Here is a 15,639-nt window from a genome sequence, read left to right as displayed (position 1 = left end):
GCCTCCCCTCCAAAACCCTCAGTTTGTTTCTCAGAGTCCAAAGTCTTTCATGGATGTTACCCACAAACAGTGGAAGAGGGTTCCCCTTTCTGCAAATCCTCTCCAACACACTTGTTTATTGTCTTGTTAATTTTGGCCATTCTTACTGGTGTAAGGTGGTATCTCAATGTGGTTTTGATTTGAATCTCTCTGATGGCTAATGATGATGAATATTTTTCATGTGTCTGTTAGCCATTTCTATGTCTTCTTTGGCGAAGTGTCTGTTCATGTCCTCTGCCCAATTTTTTTTTTTATGTGATTATCCTCTTTGTGTGTGTTTGTGAGTTTGAGGAGTTTTTTTTAGATTTTGGATATCAGCCCTTTGTCGATAGTGTCATTTGCGAATATCTTCTCCCATTCCCTGGGTTGCTGCTTTGTTTTGTTGACTGTTTCCTTTGCTGTGCAGAAACTTTTGATCTTGATGAAGTCCCAAAAGTTCATTTTCCCTTTTGTTTCCTTTGTCTTTGGGGACATGTGTTGAAAAAGTTGCTGTGACCAATGTCAAACAGGCTACTGCCAATGTTGTTCTTTAAGATTTTGATAGGTTCCTGCCTCACATTGAGGTCTTTCATCCATGTCTTTATCCATGTATCCATTATCTTTGTGTCTGGTGTAAGAGAACAGTCAAGTTTCATTCTTCTACACATAGCTGTCCAATTTTCCCAACACCATTTATTGAAGAGACTGTCTTTTTTCCACTGCACATTTTTTCCTGCTTTGTTGAAGATATTTTGACCATAGAGTTGAGGGTCCATATCTGGGCTCTGTACTCTGTTACCCCGGTCTATGTGTCTGTTTTTGTGCCAGTATCATGCTGTCTTGGTGATCACAGATTTGTAGTAAAGCTTGAAATCAGGCAACGTGATGCCCCAGTTTTGTTTTTCTTTTTCAACATTTCCTTAGCAATTCCAAGTCTCTTCTGGTTCCATACAAATTTTAAGATTGCTTGTTAAAATATCTATACTGTCTAGAGCAATCTATACTTTCAAAGCCATCCCAATCAAAATTCCACCGGCATTGTTCATTTGTGTGAACCTTTTATATATTTTGCACAATATATTGCTCATAGATTATTTAGTTTAAATCCTTTATAAATTGTTTATTTTTACCTATAGATCTATGCATTTCTGAGTGAGACATTAATTTCTAACTGCAATTGCTCATTTATCTACTTCAGTATATCGGACTTCTATACTATATATATATATATATATATATATATATATAAACTCATATAAATTATATTATGTATATAGAAGGGGGCAGTATGTTTATATTGTTAGGTACATATATTTTGATGATCATTATATGTTCTTAACTACTTTTCCTTTGCCAGTATCTTTGTGATTTAGTTGAAATTTTTTATTAAATTATTATCTTTATATACACCTTTTTTAATTAAAATTTGTTATCTTTACTTTTTGTTCATATTTGACCATTATATCTGTTCCAATCCCTTTATTTTCAGTCTTTTTTTGCATATTTTTCCAAGTATATCTCTTATTGATAGCATTTTACTGAATATGCTTTTTAAAAATACAATCTGAGAATCTGCCTTTTGATTTGAGAGTTTCAACTTCTTATACGTCTTTTTTACTCTATTAATATCCACTGATCCTATCTCTCTCAATCTCTATCAAAATCTATCATTTGATTACATCTGTCTGTCTTGTCTTACAAGTAAAAATGGGTATAAATTTACATCACCTTGGATTAAGCTATGGTTTCTTAGATAGGCCACCAAAAGTATGAGCAGCAACAATACAATAGATAAATTGTACTTCATTAAATTAAATACTTTTGAGGCTGAAGTGACACTACCAAGAATGTGAAAAAACAATCCACAGGTTGGAAGAAAATATCTGCAAATCATATAACTGATAAAGGTCTAGTAATTAGAATATATAAAGAATGTTTATAATTAACAATAAAAAGACAAAGAATTCAACCAAAAATGGGCAAAGCATCTGCATAGACATTTGTAGAAAGAATATATGAAAGGAATGAATAAGCACATGAAAAGATACTCAGTATAATTCATCACTAATCAAAACACAATGAGATACTACTCCACACACTCTAGGATTGGCAATGATAATTTTTTTAAAAAGAAAAAAAACCACAAGTGTTAATAAAAATTTAGAGAAAGTCAAATGCTAATACACTGCCGGCAGGAATATAAAATAATGCAGTTATTGTGGAAAATAATTTTGTAGTTGCTCAGAAAGTTAAACACAGAATTAGCAGATGCTCCAACATTTCCACTCCTAAGTATATACCCAAGGAAAGTGAAAACATATGTTCTCCCCAAAACTTGTGTACAATGTTTGTAGCATTATTCATAATAACCACAAAGTAAAAATAGCCTAAGTGTTTATCGGCTGATGAACGAATCAACAAATATAATATGTGTCTCCGATGGAATATTATTCAACCACAAAAAAGGAACACGGTACTATTAAATGGTACAATACAGATGAACCTTGAAAAATTTATGCAAAGCAGAATCTGCTAGGTGCAAAAGGCCACATGTGAGAACAAACAAATCCTCACACATGGAAAATAGATTAATGGTTGTCAGAGAATTGTTTATGTGTGGGTGAGGTGTGATTGGGATGGAAGTCTAATAGATATAGGGTTTTGGGGGGCTGTTAAAAATGTTCTGGAATTAGATAATGGTGATTATACAATGTAGGGATTGGGCTGAAAATATTTAAATTGTGAATTTTGTGTTATGTGATTTATATCAATTTAAAAAACTTTTAAAATATGATTAATTTGTGTTGTACAATTATTTACACCTTCCTTCACTATGTCTATTACTATTATAAGTTACTTAAGAGCTAGAGTACCCTTTTATTTTTAAGAATGGCCCTTTCTCAAACACACTACTTAAAACCAACTCCCTACAGTCTCATTTTTCATTTTCAGAGAACAGCTTTTCAATCTCCTTCCCATATAGACTCCTAGTTCTTTAAAGATGCCACAGATATATGTAAGCTTCCTTTTAAAATTCAGTGATTCTAAGTATCTAAGGTATTTATTTTTCTGAACTGTTATTGATAAGTGCCTAAATGATTTGCAGTAAAATGTTTCTTATCTAGTTAGTTACCAAAGGCGCTATGAAAATAAGAGTCCTACATAGTGATGGGATGAGAGGAAGCCTGTCATTTTCTCCCATTTGATTAAGAAAGAGATTCACATTTTGAATTCCTAAAGATATTATAAAAAGAAAAGAAAAAAGTTTTAAACAATTAAGATGTAAAAGATAAGTATTGATTAGTAATAGTAACTCAACTTTACTCATTTTAACTAAGGTAGAGTTTCTTACTTAGAGACATCAATAGTTAAATGTATTGGGGTAAAAGTTGGAAGATGGTAAAACTTAGCTCAAATTCTGACCCAAGGGTATCTACCTACCTGTCCACATATTGGTTCTTTCCTTTACCCAGAAAAGACCTAAGGCCAATGAGATGCATCACTTTTCCAGGAAGGAGCATGCCACAGTTACCCCTCATTGTCTTGCTCCCTTCTACTAACTCTATTCAGTCCAGCAGTTTAGGGTGCAAGCTCCCCACTGAGCAGAGAGCCCGATGTGGGGCTGGATCCCAGGACCTGAGATCATGACCCCAGCTGAAGGCAGAGGCTTTAACCCACTGAACAACCCAGGCGCCCCTCTTTCTAACTTTTTAGCCATAGTCAAGCCTTTTGGACTCCATTTTCCATACTGTGGCTGGAGGGAACGCTTGAAATCATAAACTGATCATTTCACTCTGCTCACAGCCTCCAAAGGCTTCTTCTTGTTCTTGAGTTAAAGACCAAATCCCAGCATAGTTTGTTCTCTAACCTACTTCTCCTGCACCAATTTAACACTTTACTCTCTGTGCTCCAACCTCCCTGACTTTCAGTTTTTAGGTGAATCACGCTGCCTCCTGCCACAGGACAATTACCTGGAATTTATTCTCATTCACTCAATAAATATTTGAGAGTGCCCTTTTCCCCTAGTTAATTTCTACTCAACCTTAAAATCAAACATTCTTTCACTCCTCAGTGCAAGCCAGTTTTCTTTGTCATAAACCCCTGTTCTTTTTCTTGAGAGCCTATAGGCAACATTTGTAATTGTACACTCTCCAGTGTGATTTTATGATGGTCTGTCACCTTCACTGGTCTGTAAAGCTTTGGATGATCAACAGTCATGTCTATTTTTACCTCCTCTGTGTGTCCGTGTGTCCAGTATCCAGCACAGTGTGTGGAAACTAATAAATGGTCTATTACTACAGCTTACATAAAATATTCCTCAAACAATACATTGAATATGACTTAGATTTTAGAGGGCCATTATTATATTTCTAAAGTCTTATCTATGGTATATATATATAGTATGGTATTCCTTTGTGGGAGGATTCTCCTTTAATAAGTTTCGTGGCTTATTGTTAGATTTCTAGAAGTAAATGTTTTCCTGTCATCTGTGCTTTCATTCATGCTTCCTTTGCCACATTAAATCTTGCACTGTGGGTTTCTCACAGAAAGCAATGTTTGAGATCATGTATTTTCACTTTATGTTTCTCATTTTAAAGCCAATCGTCTTAAATTTCTTCTATAGATTTCTAACCTGAACTTTCACTAAGAAAAAAAAGTGCATATCTGAAGAAAAAGAAAAAATGGCAGTCTTCCTATTGAAGATTCTTCATCCAAGCTAGACATATAGAAATATCCTCTCTCCCTCTGAATTTTACTTAGTCATAAGTTTTTAGCTTGAGTTTTGATTATAAAAGCTGACAAACATTTAATGCTGAGAAAAATATGAATGGCTGTTTCCAAATAGCACACTGTTCTTTGGGAAAGATCACTTAAAATATCAAATTTATTTCAGCTCCATTATCAGTGGATCTGAAAGTCTCCTTTGAGTCATTCATCTTTGGGATCATTGCTTTGATCTATATATTGGCATTTAGACAGGTGCAAGAGATGGACAATATCTTAAAAAAAATACACATGTATAAAAATGCACCCATTATATACCTACTAAAACATTAATGATAAGGGAAGTAAATTTAATGTGTTCATTTTTATAAAAACTTTAAAGAATTCATGTTTAATTAAAAGTGATATATAAATCATGCTGTTTGCTAGCAGTATTGACTGTGCCGTTCCCATTCTGCCAAACTTAATATAAAATTAATTGTTAATTTTCAGGCCAGTGGCCTGCTCTTCAGCAAGATATATGCTGATTGTTTAGACATGAGTCAGTGAAATACTAAACTTCATAATTGAGGTCTCTCTGTGATGCCCTGAAGTAATTCTCAAGATTTGATACTACTCTCAGTATATAAGTTTACTCTTTTAAACACTGAAAAGAATGTTTTGAAATATAACTTTCAAGACATGTTAGGCATCAAGTCTATTTCACATTCAGTTGAATGGTTACTATTTCAGTAAAGTGCACTCAGCATTTAAGAGTAGTGTGACCTCGTAGGGTGGCAAAGAATGGCTTATCTTTTGCACAATCACACACAACTGTGGACCAATCTAAACTTTTCTCACTTCATAATACTCTGGGTTAGTCTGACCTTACATAAATAAATATAGCATTTCAACAGCCTTTCACACGCCTCTTCTGGACAGAACTTCAAGCTGAAACAGCCACCAAACTCCAAAGTAAGTGATGATTAACTTAGGGAGTGCTTGGCTTTATCTTCAAGGAGGTTAACATGACCTCGAATAGCAAAACGATATTACTTACTTATATTGTATGCATTTCATGCACTGTTAGGATAATGGCTATTTCATTTATGAAAGAGGCTAGACTGAAAAACCTGACCAGTAAATGTTTCTCTGACATTGTCCTCCTTGAACCAGAATCTCCCACCTTACCGAATTGCTTTTTATTTCTATTTCTATTATGTTTTTGCTTGGTAATAAGGCACACTGAATCTTTCATTACGTAGAAATACAATTCCTTTTCTCCAGGTAAAGGAAAAGCATTATTTTCTGATATTTTTACCCAGTGAGTGACAGTACAGAGACCTTATCTTCTCATATCTCGACAGGATCTCCACAGAACATTTCAACTCACTTAACGAGGCTAGTGTCCGACCTTCTCTTATGCCAAGCACATTCTGGCCTCTGGGCTCCTATCATTCTCTATCCTAGGATATCTTCTTTCCCCCTGACATTTTCCTCTCTGCTATCTGTAGATATTCAACAGTTTTCCTGATTTTCTTTGTACCTCATTATCATGATGGACAAAGCCTATGTTGGGAAACACCACCATAGCTGCATGTAAACAGAGTTTCTTATGCTTCCAGAAATTCAGCTCTAAACCTCCTCATTTATCTTTTACTCAGGAAATCAAGTCGGAATATGAATGAGAATGTAGTTATTACACACCATAAATTCAATCTATTGTTTTTGATGAAACAACTGGCAAGGTTTTGTAAATTATTTTTAACAGCAAATCATTTGTAGCCCATGTCATAAGTAGTGCATCATGACGTTGGTTGGCTGGAAAGCACTGACCCAGTCAAATTCAATCCTGCTTACTTATTGAGACCCAAGTCAAATCCACTGTAATGCAGAATATATCCATTCATTTGTGTATTCATTCACTGACCATTTATTCATTGCTTAGACCAGACAGTGTACAGGGTTTTAGGGCTATAAAGGCAGATGGAAAAATTCCCCATTCTCAACACAAGCAGGCTGCACTCCCGATTCCCCTTCTGGGACAGATACTTTTCAACTTTTGCGTCGAGCTTATATAATACCTCAGAATCCTTCTGAACACAGATCTTCAAACAACTACTAGCAATCTATTAGAGAGGGCTTAGAGGTAGATATTTCCACTATAATTAAACAGACAGACATGTAAACAAATAATTAGTAAAATGTCAGTTGTAGAGTCAGGTAAATAGTATCAGAGCAAAACTTTAATGCCTACTCATTAATTTAAAACATACAATTTTTGAAGAGCACCATTAGATTCTGTGCGCGAGTCAAAGAAATAGTCTCTGACTAGAAAGATGAAGAATTTAGAAAAGAGATAAAATGCTTATCTGAGCAACAGGAGTACACAATGAATACCCTTGTAGGTACAGTCTCCATTTATTACTTCCATTTTCTCTTTTCCAAGTCATTATTTAATGCTACCACACTCTGACTTGTGACTTATACTTGGATCTCAGTCTTGCTGGCACCAGCAATCACCTACTATTTCCAGGTACCAATAAATAAATAAATAAAATCTTTAAATCCTGCATTTCATTGGATCTTTTTCAGAATTTCATATTGTAGATTATGTTCTTTTTGAAAATGGTTCCTCTGTTTCTAAACACTGTACTTCTGGTTTCCCTATTAATCTCTCTGACAATTTCCATTCAGTCCTATGTTTTGATTTTTTTTTCTTTCTGCTCCAGATATTTGGTGTTCTTTGTGATTTTCCTGTGCCCTCCCCCTCCTCTTGAAATATTATACTTGGTATATTTTCTCCAGTGTCAGGGTAGCTCCCCGAATAACTCCAGTAGGCACCATTCATTTCACAGTCCAAGTGAATGATGTCTCTAGCATTGTACAGGGCAAAGTCTGTGTGGCTGAACACCTACTAGCAATTTGTCTCTGGTCTAGGGACTCCAGTCTTCTTTCCTGATTTCTTGCCATGGTGGATTTCTTCAGTTGCATGAATTAGCCACGTGTTCAGTTTTACCTATATAATCCCACTCAAACCTATTTCTCCAGTCCTGAAAACTCCAAAGTTCCAGATTTGTGTTTCTAGTTTTCTACCAGACACCTCCACCTGGAAATTGTAGAGCTTCTCATTTAGATCATATTCCAAGCTGTCCCCACCATCTAAGTCTTCATACTTGATCCTCATACTCTATTAATATTTTATCCATGAATGCCATCATTCATTTAGTTCCTCAAGCTAGAAATTTAGGAGCCAGCTTTGACTTCTCTCATTTTCTCCATCCAAATCCAATCAATCATTACGTCTTGTCAAGTCTAACTCTGAAATCTTTCAAATCTGTCAGTTTTTACCCATTCCTCCATATTTTTATGTATAGAACACAAATGACCTTCTCCATCTTTCATGTGAGTCAGGCTAGCCTTAATGAGCCGCAATGCCACTTATTTTTTATGCCTATCCACTCTTTTGCTTATTCTCACTATTTTCTGAAAACCCATTTTTGCATCCATTGTTTTCTCTACCTGAGTGATGTTTCTTAACAAAGTCTGAACACAAAAATAATTTCCAAGTTTCAATTAAAATGTCTCTTCCTTTAAAACTTTCACTGATCTTTTCCTAGTCTGATTCTCCTCCATGAAATATTATTATCAATTCTCTTCTTCTGGTTTCCACGGTGTTTTATTCATGTTATTAGTAAACCTTTGTTAATAATCACTATTTGCAAAATACTTGTTATTTTTTATTAGACCATAAAATCCTTCAGATCAGGAACCAGAAATCTTACTCATCTATGTATCTTTAGAATATAGATAAGTGAGTAACACATAGAAGATACTCAATAAATTTGGGAAGGGATTAAACTGCTCTCTTTTATTTTTTTAAATTCAATTTATTTTATTTTATTCTTTTCTCTTTTATTTTTCTAGAGAGAGAGAGAGCATACACAAGTGCTGGGGGTTGGTGGAGGGCAGAGGGAGAGAGAAGAGAGAATCTTAAGCAGTCTCCATGCCCCCTGCAGAGCCCTACACAGGGCTCTGTCTCACAACCCTGAGATCACGACCTGAGCTGCAATCAAGAGTAAGGGACTTAAGCAACTGAGTCACTCAGGTGTCCCTAAACTGTAGTCTTAATATTTAAAGACCTGAACAGTTTTGTTTTTTTTTTAATAATACTAGGTAATTCTTATTCATCCCCTCAATTTCAATTTTAATGCAAAAATGTTTGGGAATGCTATTTATGAAAGTAAGGGGAAATTGACAAAAAAAAAATTCATGTATAGTTCCTGAAACTCACAACTGCCATTAAGCTACACAGTGATTTGAGGTGGTATTGCTCATTTTGTCTGTTTGTAACTCTTAATAATTATAAGGACAGAAAGGTGATTTTGGCTCTTGCAACTTGACTGACTTCTATTTTATGCTCTCTCTGCTTTAGCTCCACAATTTTGAAAACAAACTACTCAATAAACACTATTTATGTCTTAAATATACTTTGTAATGAATAAATAATATTTATGAACACACATATCTTTTGTTTATCAATCCAGCCTATTATTTTGTCCCTAAAAATGGATGAGGAAAAATGGATCAGTTATCAATTCCAGGTGTTTTTGGAGCACAATGCTTTTCTTCTGCTAAATCTAGATTTGCCCTCATTCTGCTTGTCAAATTCTGCTGCTTGAACTTTCAGCCTTTCTCAACTCAAATTTTGTTTGTCTAGGTCTTCGACTTGATTCAGTTCTCATTCTACCTTTAAGCAATATTTATACCTTTCGCAGTTGTTTTCTTTCATTTCTTTTACGCAAGTTGAGTTCAAGGAGAAGTAGAAGAAAGATTGAAGAGAGATGCCTGTCTCTTCGGGCACAGAGTAGAGGGGAGAAATGTAAAGAGTGGATCTGGAGGATCAATGGAAGGTAGGCAGCACAACAAGTTTGAAGGACCCAAGGAGGCCAGTGTGTCTGGAATTTGTTGTGTAAATGGGGAAACAGCAGGAAATAAGAACAGTGAAGTACAGCACCAAATCATGTAGGGTCTTGTATCCATAATATGGATGTTGTAGTTTCTTCTGAGTGATCTGTGAAGCCACGGCATGTTTCTGAGCAGAGGAGATGGCAAGGATACAAACAGGAAGACCATTGGGGAACTGTTGCAATAATCCAGGTGAGAGATGGTGGTGGCTTGCACTAGAGGAACTGTGAACGTGGTGGTATGACTAGGGTCAGACTCTGCATGCATTTGGAAAGTTGAACTGTCATAGTTTATTTATGTTGATTGTGAGAGGAAGAGAGGATCATCAAGGAGGACTCCAGAGTTGGTGACAGATAGAATAGAGTTGCCATTTATCAAGATGTGAAAGACTTCAGAAGTTGTAGGTTTCAGAAGGTTCTTAGGCATCTAGATAGAAATGTCATATGGGAACTTGAAGGAGGTTGGATCTAGGAATATAATGTTGTCATTGGTCAGAAATAGAAGTTATATAAAGCTATGGGACCAGGTGTGATCAGCCTCTTTGTTGATTAAGCATAACTGAATAACAGTACCCTAGCGCTGACTCCTAGGTAATACTAGCATTTAAATTTTAGTAATGCAGGGAGCATCCAGCAAAGAACACTGAGAAGAATATGCTACAAAAGGATTCCATTGTGCATTGAGTATAATTGGATGGTATAAGTTGAAAACAATTTGAGTCGAAAAAAAAGCCTGCACTTATAGTGAGAAAAAATCAGAATATGAGAGTCACTGATATATTTCATTATTGTGGGAAAATTTAAAAGGGGCAGAAATATATCTGATTTGGGTGGTGATTAGGACATAACTTTGGTATTATTATTTTTGAATAGTATACTCAAGTTAGTTGTTATTACTACATTATATTATATTACATTATTTGTTGATTATTCAACACTTTTTACATAATTTTTGAAAAACAGTTTGATCAAGAAAATATCTTAAACATAACCTGACCCCAAAACTGTATGTATGTATTTACTTTCATTTACTAATTAATTTACGTTCATATTACTTACCACTTTTGACAATAGGAAACTATTCAGAGGACTAGTTCTAAAATTGTTCACGTGTATCCTTAAAACAGAATAAAGGTTGCAAAGATATTTTCTTGTAAGTAACAAAGAGCATTTATAAGATTCTGCCACTTCCCAGGATATGATAAGCAGAATAATAGCCTTTAAAGATATTCACGCTGTACTCCTAGGAAACTATGAACAGACTACCTTACATAATAGCAAAAGGGACTTTTCAGATATGAATAAGTTAAGGACTTTGAGATGAGGGGGGATATCCTGAATTATCCAAGTGAACTCAGTGGAATCATTATGAGTCCTTAAAAATCAGAGAACTTTTCTGGCTATAGTCAGAGAGACGTAAAGTTGCTGACTTTGAAGTAAAACCCCAGGTTGGGCTCCATGCTAGGTATGGAGCTTACTAAAACAAACAAACAAACAAAAAAAACTTGCTGACTATGAACATGGAGAAAGTGGGTCCTGAGTCAGGGAGTGTAGAAGCTAGAAAAGGGAAGGAAATAGATTCTTTCCTAGAGTCTTCAGAAAGTAATAAAGCCATACCAACAACTTGTTTTATCCTAATGATATCTGTGTTAAACTTTTAACCTAATGTAAGATATTTACATTATGTAAATATGTAATATGTAATATAGAAATGTAAGATATTTAATTTGCATCATCTCAAGTTATGAAGTTGGTGGCAATTTGTTACAGCAGTAATAGAAAATCTAATACATAATGTCATGATTTAAATAAATTTTATCATGTCGTTTGAATGAAGAAACAACCACAATGGTGAATTTTAAGATTTTTTTTTAAATTGAGAAGCAGTTTCCTTCCTCATGTTCAAGTGCAGATGTGTCAGCAACAGCCTGAACTCTTATCCACTATACCCTACTGTCCTAAGACAGAGATATTTATCTTGTAGAAGAAGGAACAGAAGCTCAGAGATGAAATACATTCATAAACTCACCCAAGTAATCAGAATGTTCCCAGTCCTAAAACCCATCTGCAACCCACCCCTGCACATTGCTTTAAAGGCTTTTCAATATTCCCTTGTCCATATATGCTTATAAAATTCAAATAAGCCTGGAAGTGGAATGGTTATTCACAATTTCTTTTTGACTGCCTGATTTCCTCTTGGCCTTCTGCAATTAGGAAGTGGGTACATTTGCATGGTCATCTTAACACAAGAAAGGAACAAACAAATATAGTCTAATCATAGTAGCCTGCTGAAGTCAAAAAAAATTGTTTGGCTTCTGAGAGCTTCTGCATTTCATAAGCAAAAAATTTTAAGGAAAGAGTAAAACCAATGATTTGCTATTAAAAAAAAAAAAAAACACATATCAGCCATGTTGAAAGATGACAATCAAAACAATCTTCTATATTTCCTGTCCCTTTATTTTTTGCTAGTGGGGGAGGGGAAATGATCAAGGCATCAGGTGTAAGTTTCTCATAAAACTAATTAACAGTCCTTCAGAGAGCCACACTCTCTGAGTATGAAGAAGACAGAAGCCTCTGTCTTCTGTCCAGTTACTGGAAGGAAACTGGGTGACCAGGTGGTTTTCTGGTACTATCCCTTTGCCAAGGGCTGCTGGAACTTGGAAAAAGACTTTAACTCCCCTCTCTTCCAGATCCTCAACCTTTCAACCCATGTTTCTTTTAGTCCTCCTAAGCCTCCTTCCCAAGGCTAGATCTAGATCATGGAGAATCAAGTATAAGTCAGCATGTTAATACTACCTCTTGAGTTCTAAGGTTCAAATTTGGTAAGTTGTAGTACAACCTGGCTATCTTGCTTTTGTAGTAAGAAGCCTAGCTCATTTTTATTAATGGACAATGGACTTACCTAGGAGATGTTTGAGGAATTGCAAAGATCAACCAGCGTTCATCTCTCTTGGTTGTGTCGTTTACTGTTCTCCCTGGTGGAAGTGGCTTGTATTTCAGCAGGACTGTTAATTTCCTGCATCTCAGGAGCATCCAAAGTTCAGTGAAAGTAGCTGGAAGTGAGGCATTTGACAATAAGGAAGTAAGAATATTTGTTTGTTTGGGCTACGAGGCAAGTTCAAAGATGGAGGCTTTTGTTTTCTCTAACCATGATGAGTCGCTCTGGTTTCATGTCGAACATCAGGGTTCCATGCAGGATGTAAACATTTCCTGCTGGCCAAGTCTGTTTCTATAATGGTAACCCCATAGGTTCTGTGCTACTTGCACTGTAATTGTGCCAAGAGTTCCTGTATTCAACAGGGGAGGTTAGAAGTCAGTCTGGCTTCGCAGCTGTTTTGGTAAGAACTGGCTTTCCAGCAGCTCTGGAAACGTGCAGTGGCGCTCCTCAGACAAACATTAATCAGTTGGTCATCACCTCCTGGGGGCATTGTGGAGTTGTCTGGAAAGAAGCTGCAAACATGTCTCTCTGTGTTTGTATGTAATGGTGGGTGTGTAGGGGTGCTCATGAACATTAATTTTAAGAAGGCTATTATGGAGTATAAGGTCACTATTTCATTTCATAATTTGTGCAGATAGCCATTAAGGGGCAAGTAAACAGAAACTGAAGCTTTAAACGGTAAGCCTTATTTTCCCCTTAGAAATGGTTTATCTTCATTTTTGATGGCTCTCAATTTGGCACTGGTCCCCAACACTTATTCTTCATTTTCTCATTTCTCTTGTCTCTCTTTCAAGTAGTTATTGATTTATAAACAAATACATAAGTGCAAGGAAGATGGAGAGACTTTGGTTGAAAGCAATCCTGTGGTAAAAAGAAGAAACATTTTGCCTCTAGAGAAAGCCCCTCTAATGGAGCTGTGTAATGGGTTTGGGTTTTCATACTCCAGGCCTTCTTAAATGGGGGTTCTGTCCATTCTCTTAGAGTTTCCCTAACTTGTGTCCAACAGATAGTATGAGCTGTCATTGATGAACCAACTTCAGACTTTGTTCTGTGATCTAGATCACAGAGTTGACATTGAGAATTATGTTCTCTCCCTTGATAAAGGTAGCCAGAAATGCCAGAACAAAAGTAGGAGATTTTTAAAAGTACTTGAAAGAGAAGATATCCCATGGGCTTTTCTGCCTAATAAGGTGTGCTGTGCACATCTCTTCTCAGGAGACAGAAGGGAGCTTTGAAAAGAAGACAGGGTATGAGTAGCACCTATATTTTAGAACTATCACAATATTCTAAGCATAGACAAAACTGAATTTTTTAACCTATAATGAAATGCACCATATAAATGGTGAAAGTTGCTTTTTTTTTTTTAATTTTTTTCAGGATGAATTGTCCCAGTCCCTTGATTTCTCTGGAAGAACATACATGAGAAGTTGGGTGTACAGGAGCCTTTTGAGAGAAGTAAAGCCAATAAAGCAGCTTCAATGTATTCTGAAACTATCCTCACCCCAAAAATGAATGAGGAACAAAATATATAGTTGTATCTACACAATTGTGTCTTTTGAATAAGAGATAGTAAGAAAAAGCTTCCACCAAAAAATAGCTTTTCCATTGACAGTCATTCAGCATATACACTAACATCCTGCGTGTTACAGTCATTGATGAAAATTGTTGAAGATGGCTCTTCCCTGGGCCTGAAATGCAAACTTGTTTGTAAATAGCAATTCTCATTCATGGCAAAAAAGTTTAAGTCTCTCGCTTTGACATAACGTTTAACATCTGATGATAGTGATAGTCCCCAGTTACATGTGGCTACTGACCATTGGAAATGTGGCTAGTCTGAATTGAGAGATGCTGTAACTCTAAAATAGGCAGAGGACTTCAAATTGCAAAAAAATATATTTTTATATGGATTCCATGTTACAATGGCAGTAATTCGGGCATATGGGGTTAGTACAAATATTATTAAAATGAATTTGTTTCACTTTTTAACTCAGCTATTAGAAAATGTCAGATGACAATTAAATTTAAAATTACAGGGGTGGCTCACATGACCCTTGTACTGAGCAGCCCTGACCTAGAGGCCAGTTCTGGATATTTGTATCCCTACAGCTGCACACACTGAAGTGGCTTTAAAAAAAAAAAAATAAATAAAGGAAACAAAAGAAATTTCAACCCTCAAGGTGAAACAAAGATGAATAGAGTTTAACTTGGATATGTGGAGACGAAAATCAAGAGAGAAATGGAAAAGTAGAGTTAGGGGATCCAAAAAGGTTGGAGGAGTCAGGGGAACTGGGGAAGGTGATGAAACACGAATGTGAAATACCAAAAAATACCGCAGCATGTGAGGACACACACACACACACACACTCACACACACACACACATGGATATACATAGACGCTCCACACAGAGGGCTGCCATCCTCAGGCTTTGTCCCCCTGGTCTGCCCACCCGTCTCTTACCTGATTTCCAGGCAAGTTCATCAAGGTCATGGACTTTGGCACCCTTGCTCATGAAATGTCTTCCTGAAACTCCAGGTGGGCACCCACTTGAATGATATAAGCTGTTATTAAACGTATTTCCAGCGTTTTATATCTACTGAAGTGGTCACTGCCTACATGTTCATTATTCTTCTCTGTCGGCTTCCTCCATGTGCTGTGTATCAGCCAAAAAAATCCAAGTCTGAAAAATCAAAGTGATGTGACCAATCTGTGGTCCCATATCTTATCTCAGTCTGAACCTTCAAAGTTATGTGGAAGAAATAGCATAAAAATTGATTCTACAAAGATACTCAAGCCCTCATCTATCCTTACATGGGCAGGATCATAAAAATATATATACCATCCAAATATAAATGTCCATGGCTCCCCTGGCCTTGGAGGAGAGAAAAACCATAGTTTTTAGTTTTATGGATCTGCTCGCCTTCATGAGCACCAATCCTGAGGAAATTAAACAATTAATCTTTTAATTGTACAGGAATGTCAGTCAGTGGAGTAAATACAGCTCATTCCACTC

General features: G+C 36.0%; 1 long non-coding RNA gene across 2 annotated transcripts in view; it reads right to left on the bottom strand.

Moving 5' to 3' along the window:
* LOC309847798 overlaps positions 1 to 12,999 on the bottom strand; it is a 61,829-nt gene extending 48,830 nt beyond the window's left edge. The window contains exons 1-2 of one of the 2 annotated variants that reach the window (XR_014302630.1): positions 12,838 to 12,894; positions 12,592 to 12,742 (exon numbers count right to left, since the gene is read on the bottom strand). This is a non-coding gene — a long non-coding RNA (uncharacterized lncRNA). Of the gene's footprint in view, positions 1 to 12,591 lie in introns of both variants that reach the window. The other variant, XR_014302629.1, reaches the window with a different exon arrangement.
* Positions 13,000 to 15,639: the final 2,640 nt, after the last annotated feature.

Source organism: Mustela nivalis (genome assembly GCF_964662115.1).
Source record: "Mustela nivalis genome assembly, chromosome: 1".
Classification (NCBI taxonomy): domain Eukaryota; kingdom Metazoa; phylum Chordata; class Mammalia; order Carnivora; family Mustelidae; genus Mustela; species Mustela nivalis.
Note: the sequence above shows the minus strand (reverse complement) of the source record. Positions and strands in the feature narration are given on the sequence as shown.